Source organism: Pteropus alecto, unplaced genomic scaffold (assembly GCF_000325575.1).
Source record: "Pteropus alecto unplaced genomic scaffold, ASM32557v1 scaffold171, whole genome shotgun sequence".
Classification (NCBI taxonomy): Eukaryota; Metazoa; Chordata; class Mammalia; order Chiroptera; family Pteropodidae; genus Pteropus; species Pteropus alecto.
In genome coordinates this window covers 6,262,967-6,269,946 of record NW_006431925.1, presented here as the reverse complement: position 1 = coordinate 6,269,946, position 6,980 = coordinate 6,262,967, and positions in this window count along the sequence as shown.

The window sequence follows — 6,980 nt, the reverse complement described above, 5'->3', positions numbered from 1 at the left end:
CTTTCTTTTTGAAATTTGATATAAATTAATTATATATTATGTGTGGTTTTCTAACTGCATTACATCTTTTTCTTCTACATGTTTAAGCATATGTCTCTGTGGTTTTCTAACTGCATTACATCTTTTTGTTTACATGTTTAAGCATATGTCTCTCAAAATAAAATGATAAATGTCATCCATATTACCTAATTCGATACTTCAATTCAACAAATTTTTATTGAATACCTACTGTGTCAGGCACTTTAGTAGGCATTAGAACGTAAATTAAAAACTGCATTTAACAAGAGCAGTAAAGACCAAATGGAATAGTTCTTAGCTAATTTCCTTTACACAAAATAAATACACTTGAAAAATCTATCATCTAAATCAAAATAATAGTCAAATCTTCTATACTCTTCTATCATCTTTCCATCAAACCTATTCAAAAGAATCATATAAAATAAATATAAGATGTACTAGGTATCCTGAAATCCAACATTAAACCGTTAATGATAAGTAGAAATAAAAAATCTAGGATATGGTTTTACTGGTGTAGGGGAACTGGCATTTAATCATTTGTGTTCCAAGATATTTATAGTAATCAGGAAGATTTTGAAAATTGTGAAGGCTTAATGTGTAGTTTCTAGTTTCAGTAATTTTAAGCCTCTTATGCAATATAGACATTTTGGAAGCTGCTAAATGTTATATTTTTTTTTCCAGAACCAGATGCAGTAATTTGGTAAAGGATACAGGTAGAAGAGATCACTAATTTTCCTTTTCCCCTAATAAGCTATGTTTATTATGCCAATTTTAATTACCATGCAATCTAATGGATTTAAGGCTTATATTTTCCACATCACTAGACATCACAAACATGAAAGCATTTTATACTGTCATTATGCATCAATGTTTGTACTTGGTTATACATATATACAGAAATTATTCACACATCTTAACCTTGCTATTTCCTTCTTTCAAACCAACCTAATTTTACCATTAAAGCAGCTTTTTAATAAATGGTATAAGAAATACAGCAAGGCACACTTTTTTAAAAAACTTTTTCTCATTACCACCTCAAGAAGCATAAAAAACAAAACTGTTGTACATAATTTAATAGTAGAATGTCACCAGTTTATAATACACAACACCATATAGTTGTTTCTTGAAGTGCTGCATAGATTATTAGTTTTAAAATAAAATAAATAAAACAGCGCTTTTAAAAATTACTTAATTTTGATAAAAGAACCAGTGTTTCTTCTCTATGCTGCTCAAATCAAATGTTGGCCTTTTAGGTAAAACTCTTTCAATAAACATAGGCATCATACCATTACAAAAACTTCAGATTGAAACATGAAATTGGTCAAGTACTGGCAGGGGTTCATTCCAGACAGGTGAACTTAATGGACCATCAATTTGGTGAGCTGCAGATCTTTAAAGAGCAGATGGGGAAGGGAGGAGGCAAACAGAAAAGTCTTGCTGGAGAGGCAGGGTTGGTAGAGGTAGCTTGGGACAGGAATCCATGGGAGAACAAGCAGCTTTGCTGAACTTCAGAGACAGTCACCTAAAGAGAACCAGTGCACACATCCAGATCACAAGGCTCATGTAGACAAACCGCATTCGGAAGGAAGAGTCATCTTAGGAGAGGCCAGTGTAACAAATGGCAGTGACGTGATGGAACGGAGACCAGCCTGGGGTGGGAGTATGAGGCCACCCCTGAGTTGCAGCCAGGCTTATCTACAAGAAACAAAAAAGTGACAAGAAGAAGTTTCAGAAATGTCTGTTTTATTTGCAAAACCCAGACCTTTGAGGAACCACTGGAAGCTGCCATTTTGGGACAACCTGCTAATGTTTTGAAATAGAAAGACACATAAAATATAAAGTGATTTTAATAGCCCAGAGTTCACATGACTGACAAAAATGTTTCAGAATCTAGGTGAAAACTATATCGATTTTAAAAAGAAGGCATGGTCGTAAAGAAAACAAGAAAAATAATCGTTTGACATTTCCTCTGGATCTCATCTACTCTTGCCTGTGAACTCGGTTTCAAACACTCGACAGCCTCAAATCACTACGAAAATGCGAGGCTGCTGATGCCAAGCAATGCAGCAAAGTATCAACAGTGATACACAGACTGAGAACCTAGGCCCTCAGATTTAACCCTCCCCATCAATGACAATATGTGCAACAGTGGAAATGAACAACTCCTCTATTACATAGTGGTGAAATATTGATAACAGTGTGATAACCCCAAATGTTCCAGCCCCTTGACTATAAAAGAATATAACTGGGACATCTAGCTCAAATACAAATGCATTTCATTTAAGGTACAGACAGCATTGTGCAAATGAGAATGATTCAATTATGTCTGTACATTTGATGGCTCATATACAAATCTGTTCCAAACTCAGTTGGTTCAGCCTATTTCTAAATGGCTAAAATCAACCTGTTGAATGTGAAGAACAATTAAATTCCAGGTTTAGGCAATGTAGAATGCAATTACTTTAGGTCCTCTGACCAGCTCTCAGATAAAGCAGGCTTTTGCTTCTCTGGATTTAAGCTGAGTTCCGAAGTCTGATGTCAGGTTGCTTTATCGTCCTTTTAGAACTAAACACTCTCATTCTGTCTTGCTCTCTCTTTCTCAATAATCTTGCAAACTGTTTAAGAGCCAGAAAGTCTTTCACTAATATGGTTTGGCTGGAGCCACAGGAAGTTGAGGAGAGAAGGCAAGTTTAAGAACAGGGAGAGACAGGCAGGAACAGATGGGATGAAATTCGGTATAGCAAAATAATGCAGTCACTCAAGAAAGAGCATGGTGCATTGTTCAAATGCAGAGAACATGACTCATTTGAAATCTGGACACTGAGTAGGGAATCCTTAGGTGAGGCAAATCTGGTCTTTAAATGCCGGTATTTAAATTCTCTCGGAATAATCAATTCTTTCAACTTGGCCCACTTGAAAAGGGGCAGGCCAAATTGGCTGAGACACAGAACTGAGCTCTGTGTGTGTGTATGTGTTATGGGTGTTGCCCAATAAAATCTTCATTATTTAGCATGGCAGGGCTAGTCATTCAGAAATATTGGATAATTAAAAGAAAATACTTCGCATCTACCAGAACCTTGATTTATTAAAGTAATTTTAAAAGTAAATTTGATAAGATTACACCTGTATCATTTAGTGAAAAATGAATATACTATCACCAAGAGTACTTTCTTAAATGTGCTTGGCCAGCTTTGGGTCATATTAAACACTAAGTGTTAATCCCATCAATAGAATGAAAATGTATGGTGTGTACATGAGAAATGTTTGCCTTTACGGCTCTCTTAGTTTGTAAAAACTGAGCAGCAGCACTTTTTACTGCATATGTGTATACTCGAGCATACATAAATACAAGTAATTGCCTAAAATCCAAAATCTAACTATCACCTTTGCAGAAGAGTAAAGTAAGAAACGCAATGGAGCTAAAAGTTCTAAAGGAAATAATACGTATCCTAAGTAAATACTGCCCCCCCTAACATGTACACACACACACACACACACACACACACACACACACACACACACGAGTAAAACGAAACTGAAAACCAGAGGAAGTCAAAAGGAAAAAATAAAAAGTACACTCTGGCTGCATGCAATGAGTTAAATTTTTATACCACAGGATTTATCCTGCATGAAGTTTAGGGTTAAATCATTCACCAAAGATCAGAGGCTTATGATGAGGATTATGAAGAAATAACTGTCAGAATACAGCAAAAAGATTAGTGCAAAGTACATCTCTTAGGCAGGTCCTAGGAGGCACTCCAGACATACATTATGTGCTTCCTCCAAATTAGGCAGAAATATCTGGATCTATCCAGTTACCTTTCCTTTGATGTGATTTGCTGTAACTGACCTCTCTATTTTTGTAGAAACATGACACAAAAATGAAAATACTGAAAAGCACAGCAGTGTGCCTGGAAATTGGTGCAAATGCATACTGTGTTAGATCATGTTAAAACTTCTCAACAATTTCAGTGGGTTTTTAATTAGAACACAGTCAATGAGAAACCTTTACAAAAATTTTTGAAAAAATTTTGTTACTGTTGTAGATTGTACTGCTATTCTAAGTTACAGCTCTTCTAGAGGAAATTACAATAATTTCATCATTTGAGAATTTATTTCTGAAAAAGAAAAAACAGTGAGTTGAATTTTAAAATTTTGGTGAATTTTATTATCCTATTAAAAAGAGCACTCCAAATGATGGTTTTCAAGTGGGTTAAAAAGTAGAGCTTTTTCTTTTTCTTTTTTGAATCTTGCGGGAAGAACAATGACAACAACTAAGCTTTTATAGACATGAAACCTCATATTTACCAAATAATTTTCCTATGTATCCCTGACATTTAACACTGAAGTCACGTCAACATTTTGAGATTAAATAACTTGTCCTGGCCAGTAGTATTTTAACAATGTGTAAATCTTTATACCCAGGTACCTGTACTAATGACTGGCAAAAAATTTAGGCATCCAGATGTTTTGTGTACGTGCTACTGAAAAAACAAAACAAAACAAAACTGATTAAGACTAGTAAATATGGCTATTTAAATGGCCCTAGGCTGATAACGAGTCACTTGGGGGCGATGTGAGTTCTGCAGAAGTAAAATCTGGCTGCTTCTCCCATTGCCTGGGATAGGGCCAGGCACTGCATCGCGGGGGCTCAACAAAATATTGCTGACTGGCAGGCAGGCTGGCTGATAGCTTTACACAGTCCTTGCCTGTAAAATGTGAGGGTTGTACAGATCCATCAGCGCATTCGCTTCCCGAAGTCAAAAGATGGAGCTGCCTACAATTTACATTTCATTTCAATCCTATGTGCATGTAAAGGAAAGAAGAAATCCTCGGAGTATTAAAAAGGGAGGAGTGCATCCTGGAGGTTTCTCCAGTGCCAGAGCTTCTGGAGCTCTGGATCATCACGACTGGTGACTTGAGGGTCACAGTCACATGATGTCAGGTTCAGAATGGTGTTGCTTTCAAGCCTTTATCCCCTTTCAGAGAACAGAAATCAGCCAGGCTCTACCAGTCCTTCTGCGGAGGTTGGCAGAGCCAACAGTACAACTGTTTCTCACAGAACTTGTTTTGAAACAGCTTCTAGAATTGCAGTTATTCTCCCCTAATGGTCAGTTTTACTGCATACTGATGGAGAATGTGATTATAGGGTGGACAATGTTTCACAGAAAATACATTTCTCTCTCTCCTACTTTTGTTCTCACTTGCAGCCAATTGTAAATAGAATCTGAAACTTAGAAAATTAGTTGAGCTATATTAGTAAGTAGGATGCCTTTCTCCAATTTTGCATACCGAGTTTATTTTTAGGGTATATATATGGTATAGATTCCCCCCTCACTCCTCATTTCTAGCAGCTCTACACAGAATCACACATTTTAATGAGCCTAGGGCACAGGTGTTGCAGGAAAAAAAATAATGATGTTTGCCATTCATCTTTCAAATTAAATAATGTGTTTTTAAATAGTAACTTTTTTCATAATACATTATGGGAACAACATTTATCTGTCACATTTTAAAAGATGTATTTGTAATAAATGTAAATTACTTTTAGAAAATCAGTAATTAGGCTCATCAAAAAATAAACAATCTGCCACAAAAAAGATAATCTTTAGCATAGTTAAGTATAATAACTGTTATTTGAATAAGTTAACAAATTAGGGTAGATTGCTTCTGTAATTCATTTCCTATAGCACAAGTTTAGGTTATAGCATTAAGCTTCTGGAGTGGGGGTGGAGATGGCATTCGGCACCTCTCACTTTGGTGAAATACAAGTCTCACATTCAAAAGCTCAAATTTTCTTTAAACTTGATTGAGAAAGTACATTTATCACTGGGGCTTACGAATGGGAAATAACAGAATTTTTGTGTCACTCTTAGAACCAGATCAACATCTCAGAATTATCAATCAATAGCCGTCTTATTAAATATGAGTAGAATGACTTTCTTAAAAAATTTGATGAAAATTAGCCTGTCACCTTCAGGCAAAATTCGAATATTCTGTTTTTATCAAACGCCATTAACTTGTCCTGTATTCTTTCCGCGTTTGCTTTTTGGGCCTGTGTCTCAGTCTCTGTGTGGATAAGTAAGAGCCTCTTCTTTAACATCAACTTTCCCCTCCTGTTTGAATCCTCAGACTTGGCCGTGATTAGGAGTTGTGACAGCACAGCCTTCCACTGAGAAACAAATGTGACGATAGTTAGTTTAGACAGAAACATAAAAGGAAGGCCCAGATCAGGAGATGCAGCCTTTAACCTAATCATTGTTCATCTTCAGGCACTGAAAGGAGCGGGCGGCTCTGTGTGCAGGAAACTGAAGTGGGGAGCGTTGTCATTGTGCATGCATTTTGATCAGAGGGGATGAATTGCAATTTGGAGAACCATTTTCTCTTCCCTTGATAGAAGAATTTGAGGCCCTAAATTACTTGGCTACTTCCTCAAATTTTGTATTCTTCTTGCCAGAATGATGTAATAAGATGTCTACAAATGTCATTTGTGACTTTTTCCCCCATTTGCTCCACAGTTACTTGCATTGTTGGGAGTATTTCTTCCACCTAAACGTCTTATTCAGATAAATATTTGCCATGACCCAGTCACTCTGACTAGTCTTTTTTCCTATCATGGCTTTGTTGACTCAAACTCATATTTTAAGTATGTGTGAGTGTGTGTGTGTGTGTGTGTGTGTGTGTGTGTGTGTGTATTATGCATATAATATATATGCTAAAATATTAAATATATATTAAAAACACAAGAACTATACATACCTTTCAATGAGATGATTTTCATGCTTGGAGAGGGTTACATTCTACCTATGCATATTTATATGTCGTTCTTCATCAAGGTTTAGAAGATTTTCTTCACAGGTTAAAGTTTTGGGGTTGGGACACAATGCAGCCTTGTCATTTGGCTGCTTTGCCTTTGAGGAGAGTCCTGGAACTCTAGAGTTGTCTGAAGCAGCATTACGCTC